The 14,982-nt window shown below is 46.5% G+C and overlaps 1 protein-coding gene across 3 annotated transcripts in view; it reads right to left on the bottom strand.

Moving 5' to 3' along the window:
• PTPRM (protein tyrosine phosphatase receptor type M) overlaps window positions 1-14,982 on the bottom strand; it is a 743,754-nt gene that overhangs the window by 41,419 nt on the left and 687,353 nt on the right. The window lies entirely within an intron of this gene.

Below are 14,982 nucleotides of genomic sequence, written 5' to 3'. Positions count from 1 at the left end.
TTTGGTTGGATTTTGTATCAGAGAAGTGTCCAGAGTCGTCCCACGTTCTCATTGCTGGAAACCTGGTCCCAGAGAAATGGGGCAGTGGCTTAAGCCGTAAACTGTTGTCCTGATCTGGTCGTAAACATACAGCAGATATTTTGAGAGGAGAAGTTCCGAGGCAGTGAATTCTGGTGTTCTGCTAGCCAACTGAATTGAACCCTACTTTACTGAAATCCCTTAATTAGTGAAAGGAATGTAGACATACTGATGTCTTGTCACTTGGTGAATCTGAGAGCAGTTGTATACAGACTGTAACCCTGCTCGCTGCATTATTTTGCCTCTTTGGCCCTCTTCTCCTAAGAGGTCCCCAGCATCTACTCACCTATTTCCTTAGCCAGATAACCCCAAGCCTTCAGGAGAAGGCAGGGCAAGGCCTCAGAAGATGAGGTCAGCAGACTTGGAAAGTTCAGAGAAGGAAAAAAATAATTCTGCATTCAAGATAGGACATCATTTACGGTTTTCAACAAGTTATTCAAGGATAGGATATACCCACAGTGTGCAAAGAGGGGGGAAAGCTCAATTTACTTTTTTCTTTTTTTTTTTTGGCCATGCTGTGCGGCTTGCGGGATCTAAGTTGCCCAACCAGGGATTGAATCCGGGTCCTGGCAGTGAATGCGCAGAGTCCTAACCACTGGACCGCCAGGGAGTTCCCAGAGAACTCAATTTTCAAGTGATGTGAGTGGAGCAAAAGAGGAGCTCTGGCAGCTTGGAGACCATCCCATATTGCACCCGATTCTACTGCCAAGAAATTACAGATGTATGTGGCCCGGGAAGGTACCCGTGCAACAGGGGCTGTGATGCGTCTGTCCCAGCGTACCTGTCCATCTGCCGCGTCCAGGCCCCTGCCCTCTTAAGCGCTTCACGACACTAAGGCAGGTGACCACCTACATGCACCCCAGAGACATGACAGGTAAAGTGAGAGGCGACAGAGTGAGCCAGTGAGGATCCCAGCCCAGGCCAGTAGAGGGGTGGATACACAGGAAGCCCAGACCCAGATGAAGACGAGGATGTTCCACGGCCGGGCACCGATGACCAAGCGGCACGAGTGTCTGCAGGAGGCAAGCGACGGGGCTTGACGGTGGTGACCACGAATGTGGGCACCCGACAGTCACCTCCGCGAGTGCAGCTGGAGAATACTGAACAGCTGATCTGCACTCAGCTCGCACTACCTGGGGGGCCAGGAGAGCGAGTTCTGGGAAACACCTGTTATTCAGACCTGCAAACATGTTTCAATCCTAGCCATATGAGAGATGGCCCATAAGAAAGCATCAGCTGACTCACCACACAGAAAGAATCCTCTAAAAAGCCTAATTTATAATTCATCTATCTTTGAGTAAAAATGACTTTGCCTTCTGTTAAAGGGACAGGATGGATTGGGCTGAGTTACCAAGAACATCATACCAAAGGGTCGACTGGGGAGGCCAGATGTAGCCTCTTCTCTGTCGTCACAAACAGCTGTCGTGATCCTCACTGGCACCCAGGGGACCACGTCACACACACACGGGTGGCTTGCGCCTGCAGTCTGTTCTCCCGAGTGGAAGAACCAGGCGAAGGGGAGCAGTGAACAGAAGCTTCCCTCGTATGAGTCGTTATCTTGCACCAGCTTATCTGTTCCTTTGTAATTATTCTTCCACCTCTTCAGAAACATTCACTCAGGACTTCCTAATACTTTCTATGTGTCTGACCCTGTGGGATTCACAGATGACATACCCTAGTCTTTGCTCTCGGAGGCCTGTGGTCTGGGAGGGCAGAACGGTCCCCAAGGGTGTTTAGTTCCTTCTTGTACCTGACGGTGTGTCCTCCTCTATAACTGGAGGGTGAATGTTTTGAAGGTGGGCGCCTCTCTTCTGCTTGCCTGGCCTCGCCTACAGCAGGGTACGAGGTCACTTGAGCACCGCATCTGAACTGGCTACAGGTGCCTCAGTAAAGTCACAGGAGTGGTGGACAGACTCCAAGGGGTTAAGGTGTCCAACAATGGCAACGGCAGAGAAACAGAGCCTGTGAGAAAAAGATATGACTGGTCCTGCCTCCACCCCAGGAAATTCATTAATTCACTGTGTCGACTCACACAGAATTCAGGAAAAAAGAGACAATGGTCTGCACTTAGAACAAACAGTCTGCTGTTCCTGACAAGGCAAAGAACATTTCTGAAACTGAGGTAAGTATGTGTGAGCAGGAGAGAGAGAGAGAGTGTGTGTGTGTGTCTGTGTGTGATGCGTACGTTTGGGAAGAACCTTTTATCAAGTACAGGGAGTGCAGAAGTTGTGAGAGAGATCTAGTCTGGTTACCCATGTAAGCAAGTGTGAGGGAGGGGAATAGCTAGCCTTAAAAAAACACATGCATGTACACACACACACACACACACACACACACGCTTATTTGCAGGGACACCATGAGAATAAAGGTTACAGAAGTTGGGGTTAGCATTACAGATACATTTTCTATAAGAAGCCTCATTACTTGAGCTTTAAAATGCAGTACTTAGTGAAACAGAAACAGACTCATAGACATAGAGAACAGACTTGTGGTTGCCAAGGGGGAGGGAGCTGGGGGTATGAGGTGAGAGTCTGGGATTAGCAGATGCAAACTATTATATATTGACTGGATAAACAACAAGGTCCTGCTGTATAGCACAGGGAACTATATTCAATATCCTGGGATAAATCATAATGGAAAAGAATATGAAAATGAATATGCATATGTATAACTGAACCACTTTGCTGTACAGCAGAAATTAACACAACATTGTAAATCAACTATACTTCGATAAAATAAAAAAATAAAAAGGCAGTACTGAGTGTTTAATGTAAAATATTCGATAGGCCTTCAGGGAGACTGAAGAAGAAAGGTCCGTGGTTTTCTCCTTGCTTTATTCTGAGAGGATCTGTTTTCCTTTAGTCTCCTATTTTTCACAATTGCCACCCAAATTAGTAGTCAGTGAAGTGTTTCCTAGTTAAACGAAGTTGTTTCACAATGGTATCTGTTTGTGCATATCCTTTATACCACAGTTTACCTTGCAGTTAAACAGACTGGTTATCCAAATTGGATTAATGAACATTAAGTGATGGTGATGATTCTTTATTAACTTTTTGGGCGTAAAGTAACTATTTCTGTGCACAAGGGGATCTTCTTCCAGATACAAAAATCACACATGGGGTTACACAGAACACGATGGGCTGGGCATGGATATCTTTATTAAATGATTGCAAGGGGCCACATTTCCCCCGAAGACCTCCTTCCTGCTGCCTGCCTCAGAGACGGTATTGCTGAGCATCGGTTAAAAAGATGGAAATGTGCTCAGAAGGTAAGATTGCTTGATATGCCAGTTGATAAACCAGTGGATTGTTATAGGCAATTTTGAGAACTTTTGAAAAGAATATGTTCTCTCCAAATCTGTAGTCAGATTAGATCGTTTTCAAAAGAAGGTCTATAAATTATAGCCTGTGCATCTTTTACGGTCTGCATAAATTATGTACAGACAGAACCTCGCAGAATTCATCTCATGGGTACCTAATCACGCTGCAATGTTCTGCTCTAGGTCTTCTACAAAATCCGTGTATAATAGTGCAGAAGAAATAGGAGTGGATGGCTCTCTCCCAAGGAAGTGACACTCATGGCTTTGTACTGAATCACCCCCTTTACAAAACCCAGACTCTGTGCTGTCTCCTGCTGCTGGTACTCAGTGCAGACACCGTGGGTGCCCGGGGGGTCCTGAGGCCACGTGGATTACGGCACATCTGGGCTGGTGATGCATCCGTTACTCAAATGGATCTCTGAGCCAACATGTAATCAACAAAGAGCCATATTCTTCGTATAAACATGGAATTTTACAGCTCACTGGGCCCATTTCCCTTCCTGTCGGGGATGTGTGAACTCAGGCTTGGAGGCGAGAACTGGTTGGTTCCCAGCTCAGCTCACTGGGTAAAGCCCATCACGTCCCTCTCGTGGTCACCTGTTCACAGCCCAGTCAGTTCTGGGAGGAGCTGCCTCTGGCTCCCAGGATCCCCGTGCACCCGGGTCCAGCTGCCACCACTGAGCCTTGCTTCTGTTTTTCTCTCCCTCTTGCCTTCTCCCCAGAGGAGCACGCCAGCTCCTCCTCTGGCTGAGCCTTCACCTGTGCTCTCGACGGCGCCCTAAAATGGCTATTTGCTCAGCCACAGCCTTGCTCCTGTCTTCATCCGGGAAACCTGTGTTATCGGAGCAGGTACCCTCCCAAATCTGTTGTGTGTGTTTCTGTCACATTTATTCTCCTGCATCCTGATCTGTCTCTGTTCTCCAGGCTCAGAGGAAAAGATGTCTCCCCTCCTACCACTGACTTGAAGACCTGTGTGCTGGATGCATCCTCTCCTGCCTCCTCAGCTGTCCACTTTCTAACAGCTCAATCTTCCTCCCTCTCCTGGTCCTTTCCTTAACACGTACAATTTTCAAAGGTCTTCCACCTGTAAAATATCCTTCGATTGTAAACGCTCCTCTGCCTACAGCCCTATGTCTCTCCCTTCCTTTCTTGGCTAAGCTTCTGACAAGTTTAAGCTCGGTCTACACCTCCTGATTTTCTACTCCTGCCTCGACCCTGCGGACTGCCTTCCATCCTCACCATCTGTAGGGAGTCATGCTGTTTTCTGTCACAACATCCATTTCATCCATCATCCTTCCCGATACATCCTTGACTTCCTCTTGGAGACTCACTTCATTCCCATGGGGTGGCTTGTCAATTTGGGGCCCAGGACGGCCAGGGATGAGCACGAGAACCGACCGGGGGGAGATGATGCTCTGTTCTCGTGATTTGAATCCTGAGCACAGTGAAAAAGCCTGGAAATTGTTGGCACCCGTCCTCTGAGCCCCTGCACCCTGGCCAGACTGTCTGGCTGTGGGGCCCCTCCGACCACTGGTCCTCTGGATTTGCTGCCGTCTTTCCTGTCTGTGTGCAAGTCTTATTCTTCAAAGCAACATTTTGAGCTCCTAATACTCTTCCAACAAATGTCCCTTTGGCTTAAATTAGCCTGAGTTGATTCCCGTTGCATACAGTCAGAGAACTCTGGGAGGTCATCCCTCTGAGCCACTCAGGCAAAAGGTGACCTTCTCCTTGTTAAATCCAGTGGCTCTCTCCCTGCCCTGGGACTGCTTCCTCTCTGTAGCATCTCCATCATGACCCTCTCTCCACGTCGCTCCCTCACTGCTCCTTCAGGGGCTCTGTGTTGGTCGCAAGAAGAGGCCCTGCTCCTCACATGCACACCTGCCTCTCTACGACAAAGCCGCAGTCTCTCCCCCTGCCCCACGTTCATTCTGAGCACAGCTGCAGTGTCCCTTCGGGGTCCTGTGGTTGCCTCTGCCTGGAGCACCCTGCCTTCTTTGCTGGTTCAGTCCCATTTGCCCCTCCACTCTCAGGCCCATGCACCGCTTTGTCTGGGAAGCATTTATTGACAATCCCTCCATCCTCAACTCCCGGTCTGATGAGATACCTTCTTTCTGAACTACTGAAGCAGCACTCTGCAAAGCCTTAATCATAGGATTTAATCACCTTGCTTGACTCCCCATTGCTGTGGACAGGCATACACTTAATGCCTTTGTAGCTGCAGCCTCTTGTGTGTGTACACACTGGCTGGTGTGTAGCATATGCTGGGTACCTGAGGGGGTCCCCTCCCACCTGCTCTGCGATTTTCCTCTGTCACCTTCCCCCTTTCTCTTCTTTTTTAAAATTGAAGTCTAGTTGATTTACAATTTGTGTTAGTTTCAGGTGTACAGCAAAGTGATTCGGTTATATACACACATACGTATCTATATATCTCCACATATCTGTATACATTTCTATTCTTTTCAGATTCTTTTCCCATATAGGTTATTACAGAGTATTGAGTATTGCTCCCTGTGCTATACAGTAGGTCCTTGTTGGTTATCTATTTTATATATAGTAGTGTGTATCTGTTAATCCCAAACTCCTAATTTATCCCTCCCCCTTTCCCCTTTGGTAACCATAAGTTTGTTTCCTATGTCTGTGAGTCTGTTTCTGTTTTGTCAATAAGTTCATTTGTGTCATTTTTTAAGATTCCACATATAAGTGATGTCATGTGATATTTGTCTTTCTTTGTCTTACTTCACTTAGTATGATCATCTCTCCCCTTTCTCTTCTTGGACCTTCAATCTCTGCTTCCAATTCTATCTTCTCTTCAGACTCCCAGGTATGCTCCTATCCACCCTACACAGACACACACAAACACACAGACACACACAAACATGCACACACAGAGACACACACAGACACACAGCGGCAAACACACACGCCGACACACACAGACACACACACACCAACCTCTATCAACACATCTTGATCCTGCTTCCCTCTAGGTGCTGCTTCATCTCTTTCCTTGGATTCAATTCTCCAAGAACAAGCTACACTAATGTCTTTATCACACGTGTAGCCACTACTCCACGGCCGTTGGGGTCCTGGTTCTATGGCACACTGCAACCTGGTAGGTACTGATGACAAAGTGAAATTATAATGGGGCCATCACAGTACCGGCAAACAGAGATGGAGGCGGGTGGCCATTGAGGACCCGGCTCAGACACGTCCCTGCACCACTGAGAGCTTGGACTTCCTGTGAACCATACCAAACTCAAGGACACCAGCCATTTGTAAAACAATACCTGCCAGCTGCAAGCTACAAGTTTCCCTCTTGCAACTATGCAACCATTTCAGACCCCAACCAATCCCTGCTTAATCGGCACCCTCACTCCTTTCCAGCTCCGACTGTGATTCTTGATAAACAGCCCATGTAACCATGCAGGTTTTGCTTTTATAAGCCTCCCCCATTTTGTAGTCCACAATTCAAGTCTTTCTTCAATCAGTATCTCCCGGGCTGCAGTCCTAACAAACCCCCAGTAAACTCTTTATTTCAATCAGGTCTCTTGTTTCTGAAATTTTGGTTAACAACACTAAACTTAGTTGTTCACAGGGAGGTCCTGGGGAATTGTGGAGACAGCCTGGGCTTCGGAACTAGACAGACTAAGACTCAAATTCTAGCTCTACTCTGTGCCCTCTGCCAAATTACAACTGACCCTTGAACAACGTGGGTTTGAACTGCGTGGGTCCCCTGAGGAGCAGATTTTTTTTTCTCACTAAATACGAGCACTACAGTACTATACGATTTGAGGGTGGCCGAGTCCACAGGTGTGGAACCTTGGATGTGGAGGAACAACACGCACATACAGAGGGCTGACTACAAGCTACAAGCGGATTTTCAATTGAGCGAAGGGTCGGTGCCCTTAACCCCTGCACTGTTCAAGGGTCTACTGCATTTAACCTCGCTGAGCCTTAGTTTATTAATTTTGGAAACAGGACTCTTTGTATCTCATAGGGCAGCTGTGATAATTAAGGAAGGCAGGCTTGTTCAATCATTGAGGGGAACGCCGGGCACAGAGCAGGTGCTCAATATACTGTGTTCCTTGCCCTCCCCTGCAGCCCCATGCACCTCGCTCTCTGCAGCTTCCCTCACGCTGCTCACCTGCATCCTCTCTTACTTGTCACGGTTCCGGGTCTCGTGGTTATGCCCCATCTCTCTTGCTCTTCTTATCTGACTCCATCTCTAGCCCTTCCCCTCCCCCCACCCCGCCCCTAGATAAAGACGTCCTCCACGGCTGTCTTCAGCCCTCTTCTCTCTCTTTCTGCCGAGGATGCCATGCTTCTGTTTCAGTGGTTATCACTTCACATCATACTTTTCTGGTTTGCTTGTCTTTCTCTTAGATTGTGCCAGGTCTTTTCATCTTGCCCTCCCCAGTCTAGCCCAAAGCCTAGCACAGAGTAGATGCTCAGTAAACGAAGGGAGAAGCTCACATTTCATAGTTTGTGTCTTCAGCTCACGCATCCCTCTTCCTGGAAAGCCCCACGTTGTTCATTCAGAGTCTCAAACTCAGCATGCCCCAAATACATTGATGAATCATGTTACGGCTTTACTAAAACTGCTCTTCTTTCCTTCCTTGGTTGGGAAGGGAAGGGATACTCATTCTTGGTTAATAGCCTTTACATCAATCCGAGTCACAATGGTAGAAATCTGGGTCTATATTCACGCCCCCGTCAGCATCCCCAAATAACACCCAAATTATGTGTCTCCCATAAATTCCAAATGCCACTGAGATAGGCTGGGACCTGGGACCCATTACTGGAGTGCTTGCACCTGAACGAATGTCTCCTCCAGCAACAAAATACGAAGAAACTGTAAGGGACTAAAAATAACTGCACATGTGCAGTTGGGGCAAATTGTGAACAATAAGATACAAGAAGGCCACAAACCAACTGTCACTTCTGAGGTGCCGGGAGCAAAAGCAGGGCTGATCCCAGCACCCGGCACCACCCAGGGAGCGGGCAGACCACCTAAGCCACTCCTCTGGCCCCACCCACCAATCCGCCCCCACCCTCACCCCATTTAAGGGACCAGCTCGCCCCGCCTCAGGGAGCAAGCAAGGCCACCTGTTTCTTGTTTTCTCTCCCTTGTGCAGCAGCACGACCCCCCAGTAAAGCCTTGCTTGGATCCCTCGTCCGGCCTCTTATCAATTTCGATTGACTACAGAGTCCAAGGACCCGGGTGGGTATCACCCCTGCCACAGCCCGAGCCCACCACGTCCTTCACCGAGTCTTGCTCTGGCCTACGCTGTCTCCATGCCCTTCTGTAACCCTTCTAAACCTTCCTCTAGCGGCCACTAGAACTGTCTCTCAACAACATTAATTAGGACATAGGATGCACCAGCTTCATGCCTTCCGTACACCACACAAGCACACCCCCCACTCCCTGCTCCTCCTTTGCCCTCCTAGAAAGGCATTTCAGACCCCTACGGACAAGACCTCAACCAGCCTCCTGCCTCCGGGTTCACAGTACCTCCCCATCAGGGCTCCAGCCACCTGCGTCAGACCACTCGCTCCTTCCCGATCTTTCATTTACTCCCCTTTCTCTGTTTTCCCTCAAGTGGTTTCTGTCTCATTCCTGCCATTTAAAATCTCTTCTCCCATTTAAGTCCAGCTCCTCACTACCTCCTCCATGCAGTCCTCTGAGATTCCCTTAGGCAGACTCAGTCCCTTCACTAGGGTCACCATCACTCTGACTTACGTGTATTATAGCTGATGGTTTGAATGTTCCCTAATACCACAGTTTATGTTCTTCCAGGACAAGTGAATTATAAATACCTTTGTATTTCTTAGTGCCTTGGATACAGTAAGTGTATCATTAAATGTTGCATACATTGTGCTGAAAAGGGATCAGAAAGCCCACTTTTGGGTTAGTTTGTGAACAAGACAAATCAGGCTCTTGGGTTGATTTTCTAACTTTTTACAGAGGGGACCTGAGATCGTTGGGCCGAGAAAAACTCAAAGGTTCACAGGGCAGCTACGGAGTCTTCTGTACTGGAAATCTGGCTTCGTGGAGGGAGGGGCTGGCAGGGGGCCCCTCTCCTGCTGCTGATGGCTCAGGACCAGTTAGGGCCTCATTTCTTGGGTGATGTGCTGGAGGAGGTGACGTGAGATGTGGCATGGCCTGGGTGGGAATCGTCACAGGCCACAGTGCAGACTTCCTCTTTTTTCCTAGTTTTGTATTAAAGTTATGGAGAGAGGCAAGGCTTGAATCAGCTACATTAATATGACCGCTGAAATGGTTGATGGTAGATCAAAATGGAGAGGAATACTTATTGAATGAGTATAAATTCATCAAAAGTTAAGGCTATAATTACCCAGGTCACAAAATGTCAATCTTAAATATTTAATTCATTAAAAAAAGATCGATGAAAGGCAATCGTGAGAGTTCAAGACAGAAAAATTTCAGCAATGTCTTCGAAAAGAATTTGTCTCTTCCCTTTCATGTACAAATTGGAACAACTTAAGAAATTTTGTAAAAAATATTATTACTTTGTCCTGTTAGGCATTACCTATGTTATTTTTACTATTAAACAGTATTTCCCCATGTTATAAAGGGGAAAATCTTGCCTCTCTCTTGCTTCTTCCATTGATCCTGGATCTGGTGGCTTTTGTAGAAAAGCAAATGTTCTCTGTTGTATGTGACAGGTGCACTTGAAATCTTAATATACCTTCCTTGCACGTGAATTTGACAGCTAATTCTGACGAACAGTGTTCATTTTTAACTTTTTTCTTTTGTTATCCTTTTAGTGATAAACGTTGTGAAAGGAATTATAGGTCAACCTCTTTGGGTAAATGACAACCTTTAAAGCATCTGTTTAGGTGGCCCCCTCGCATCCCTTACATTGATGGGGGTTAACATCTCTGGTCTCTACTTCTCTTAGCTCCAAAAGCCTTCATCACCTGTTATCAGAACTATTCAGAGCAGCTCAACGATAATTTTCCTACATGACTCTGAGACCTCATTTGGCTTTTTAATAAAGAGTCACATTCTAATGAGGCCTTCATAAAACTGACTAAATATGTTTAGAAATCATTAGCTTAAATTACCAGTGGAAAAAAATCTCCTTTGGGAGGCCCCCAGATTTGGTTCTAAGACTTTTGGCAGATGAATTAGTAGAACACAACAGGAGTCCTGAGGCTCCGTGGAAACCGTGTCAATGGGAGTGCCTGGGAAACAGGCGATGGATAAAGAGCTCAGCGTCCCTCAGGCGGGTTCATTAAAGAGGGAAAACAATCACAGCACATCCGGCGCAATTTACATGCCAGGTGTGCAGCTGTCACCAGGTGCCAGGGAAACTGACAAGGGTCCCTTCCCACAACACACGGGCTGAGAGGGACCGCGGGGGTGACCAGGAAGTCTTAGATAATGGCAGGTCCTGGCAGGTGTACCGGGGACCCCGCTGGAGGGAAGCGCAGCGTCTGAGTCTTCTGCACAGGTGCTGCGACAGGGAAGGCCTCCCAGCGGCTCTAACACCAGCAATTACAGCGGCCTAATGCGGAGCGCTGCAGGGCAGAAATCTGGGGAAAGCTGCCCGGCTCTGACTTAATGAATCAAGCCTGTGTAAACAAACAGCGTTCCCGGGCTCATGCCTGATTCATGAAGGACACACTGCGTGCTTGCGCTCAACGTGGTAAGTAGCTAGTTGCTCCCCTTAAAACCATGTCATTTTCATTTCTTCAGTGGTTTGTTGCTGCTGTTTCCAACCATGGAAAATGGAAACGTCATCTCCCAACAAATGTGCAGGATGAACAATGGGAAACAGCCTGGAATAAGATTCGACTTTTTCCCGAAGGGCATGTGACCTTTTGTCAACATCCCCAAATCACACCAGACATCTCAAGGACAGATGCCATTAAGTGCATTACTAATTGAAGACAAGTTGGTCCAAGAGGCTGATGGTAACAGGGGAGGACTCTCCAGAGCTTGCCACATCCCCACAAACCGGGTAAGGATTTGCAAGGATTTTTTGTTTTAGTAGGCTTACCAGACCTAAAATTACTGAATTTCTGTGAGCCTGTGGGCTTCCATTTACGCCTGAACTTGAACCCTGACTCCCCTCTTCTGCTGCACACTGTCAGCTGAAGTGTCCACGGCTATCTGTCAGAAAGAATAGTTTCCATCAAAAATATCAACAGTGGCCACCCTGTGTGGGATGGATCCAAGTGCCTGATGGAAGGAACAGAGACCACCACTGCCTGGCCTTTTTATTTGCTATTATTCCAAGGCAGGTAACTCGGAATGAAACTTGCATTCCAGCAAAAGGTGCCATGTCCAACAGACAGTGGGCTTTGGTGTTTGAAGCTTTTTTACTATAGTAATTTTATAGCACAATCTCCCTTTGACCTGTTAGCCAAAGACCATGCTGTCCTGATTTTTCCTTAAAGGAAGAGCGTTTATCATATGAAAACAGCTCACCTCTAGTTGAGACAGGCTGGGACCTGGGACCTGGGACCCTTTGTTGCAGTGCTTGCACCTGGACACACGTCTCTTCAAGCAACAAAATACAAAAAAACTATAAGGGACTAAAAATAACTGCGTGCATGTACAGTTGGGGCAAATTCTGGACAGAAGATACAAAAAGACCCAAAACACTCAACTGCCATTTCTAAAGAGCCAGGAGCAAAAACAGGGCACATGCCCCCTACACACAGCACCACCAAAGGGGTGGGCAAATCCCCTAAGCCACGCCTCCGGCCCGACCCCTGGACACACCCCTACCCTCACCGCATACAAGGAACCAGCTTGCCCTGCCTCAGGAATAAGCAAGGGAACCTGTTGCTTGTTTTCGCTTCCCCCTGCTGCAACACAGGCCCCAATAAAGCCTGGCCTGAATTTCTTGTCTGGCCTCTTATCAATTTCTATTGATTAAGGAGGCCAAGAACCCTGGCTGGTAACACACTCACTGAGTCCTGAGAGAGCACACTTTGGAATTTCAAATAAGCAAAAAATACACGTGTGCCTTTATTTTTAAAAAATCCAGTAGTAGTTGTTATTTTTAATAATTATCTACTTTTCAAAATAATTTATCTTGGGATTATTTTAAGTGAGCTCTGATGCAAAGATGTAAAACCTGGTAAATAACTTTCAAGGAATACAGTTATTGGGAAAGCAAAGCTGTGCAAAGCCGTCTCCACATCTCTCTTGCTCCTTATCATACTAGGGGCAGTCAACAAGTATTTGTGAGACGAGTGAAGATTCAGGATGAATCATACATTTCAGGGGAAGAAACAGATAAAATATTTAGCTTAGATGTCTCACAGTTAACCTAGCAGATGCTAACTACTCTCTAACACTAAGAGGGAAGAATTCACATTCATTCACTTTGTTGGGCATTTCCTGAGTGCCAGGAGAGAGAGACCAAAAATTTGTAAGGTTGTCTCCCCCATGAAAGGAGCTTGCTTTCTGGTGCAGTTGAATTTTTTTTTTTTTTTTTTTCTCCAGTGGTCATTACTGCTTTCATAGCAAAATACTGATTTGAGGTGAAAAAAGATAATTTATAGATACCACTGTAGGTCTTAGCTTTGCTGGAGAAAATGTAAGGGTTACATTAATACCTATGTTTACGTAGTCCTCAGAATGGGGTGGGAACTTCTCTAACCACCTGACACGTAGAAACTCATTTAATCTTTACAAGATCCCTATGAAGCAAGTGCTATGACATCTCCACTGCCCACGTGAGGGGTTGGTGGTGGGGAGCTCAGCGACTCCCCCCCAGCCCCACTTTCAGCCAGCTCCCCTGCTCTCGATGTCTCCCAGGAGACAGGGAATTGAGAGACGGAAATGGTTTTTACACTGTTAGTATGTAAACTAGTGCTTTGTAAGCTTTTCTACTTTACATAAGGGGCCCATAGCTTCTCCCCACTTGTCTTGTCACTTTACTAATATCCTTTATTCTACAGAAAATTTTACATTTTAATAGTCAATTTTCCCCATCCTTTTCTTAACGTGTTGAGCTTTTGGTATATTTGACACACTCTTAAAACAAAGGCCATAAATATTTCCCCCCATATTTCCTTCTAAAAGTTTTTAAGTGTTTAAAACTTTTGGTCTTTATTTAGTATTCATTTATGGGCTTTTTTTTTTAGTCCACATGAATAATCAAATGTCCCAGTTCAATTGATGGAAAAGCTCATGCTTTTCCCACTAATCACACATTTTCCCACAAATGCCTACATCAACATCTGGGCTCTCTTTTTTGATCTGTTGGTGTATTCATTTCTTCCTAATTTGTGGTATCTATAATTTTCCCTTTTGCTATGTCCTTTTCTGGTTTTGATATCAAGGTTATACTAGCCTCTTAAAATAAAATGGGGCAGTAGTCTTTCTTTTTCTCTTCTCAGAATAATTTTTATAAGATTTGAATTACCTATTCCTTGACTATTTATTTAGCAGAATATACCTATAATACGTTTGGGACTAGTGCTTTTCCATGGTTCACTTTTTTCTTTTTTTTTTTTGTGGTACGCGGGCCTCTCACTGTTGTGGCCTCTCCTGTTGTGGAGCACAGGCTCCAGACGCGCAGGCTCGGCGGCCATGGCTCACGGGCCCAGCCACTCCGCAGCATGTGGGATCTTCCCGGACCGGGGCATGAACCTGTGTCCCCTGCATCGGCAGGCGGACTCTCAACCACTGCGCCACCAGGGAAGCCCCCCTCCCACGTCTTAATGTCTCTCTTCTTCTCGGTTTGTGCTTCCTGTTACCTTCTGAAAATCCATTTTTTTAAACAGATGTATTGAAGAAGTATAAGTGATGTACAAAAAACCTCATGTGCACAATTTGATGGGTTTTGACACATGCAGATATCCTTGGTACCATCACTACAACCAAGGTTATAGACAATATCCACCACCTCCTGTGGTTTCCTGTGTGCCTTTGTTCTTGGTGCATGCCCGTGTGTGTGTGTGTGTGTATTAAGAGCACTTATCGTGAGGTCTACCCTCTTAACAAATCAAGTACGCGAGGCCTATTGTTGACTACAAGTACACTTTGTACAGCAGATCTCTAGAACTTGTTCATCTGGCATAACTGAAACCTCATACCCACTGAACATCACCCCCCACCTCTCCCTCCCTGCAGTCCTTGGCAACCACTCTTGTACTTCCTGCTTCTAAGATTCGACTATCCTCCATCGTTCCTTTGAGTGGAATTGCGCAGTCTCTGTCCTTCTGCGACTGGCTTATTTCACCTGGCGTGATGTCCTCCAGGTGCATCTGTGTTGTAAATGGCAGGATTTCCTTTCTTTTCAAGGCCGGCAGCTAATCTTAAGAAACAACCCCTTTATGGTTTCTGCCCCGACATCTCAATTCAAGGCTAATCTCTAGGCTGAGGGTAGATCTCACAATGTCAACCTCTCTAAGAAGTAACGGGTCCTCCAGCAGAACCACAGAATGGGCCCGCTATTCAAGAAAGCAGCTGCGCCCTGTGTATCTTCTCGTTTTAAAATTTCCCTTTGGAAAGAATCCTGTCGCATCCCACGACCGAGATCTTAATTACTTAAGAGATTCCTGGTTAAATAAAAATAGCTCCTCCGTAGTCAATACAG

Source organism: Neophocaena asiaeorientalis, unplaced genomic scaffold, assembly GCF_003031525.2.
Source record: "Neophocaena asiaeorientalis asiaeorientalis breed wild unplaced genomic scaffold, Neophocaena_asiaeorientalis_V1.1 scaffold110, whole genome shotgun sequence".
NCBI classification, from domain to species: Eukaryota; Metazoa; Chordata; class Mammalia; order Artiodactyla; family Phocoenidae; genus Neophocaena; species Neophocaena asiaeorientalis.
This window is presented reverse-complemented; position numbering and strand designations above follow the sequence as displayed.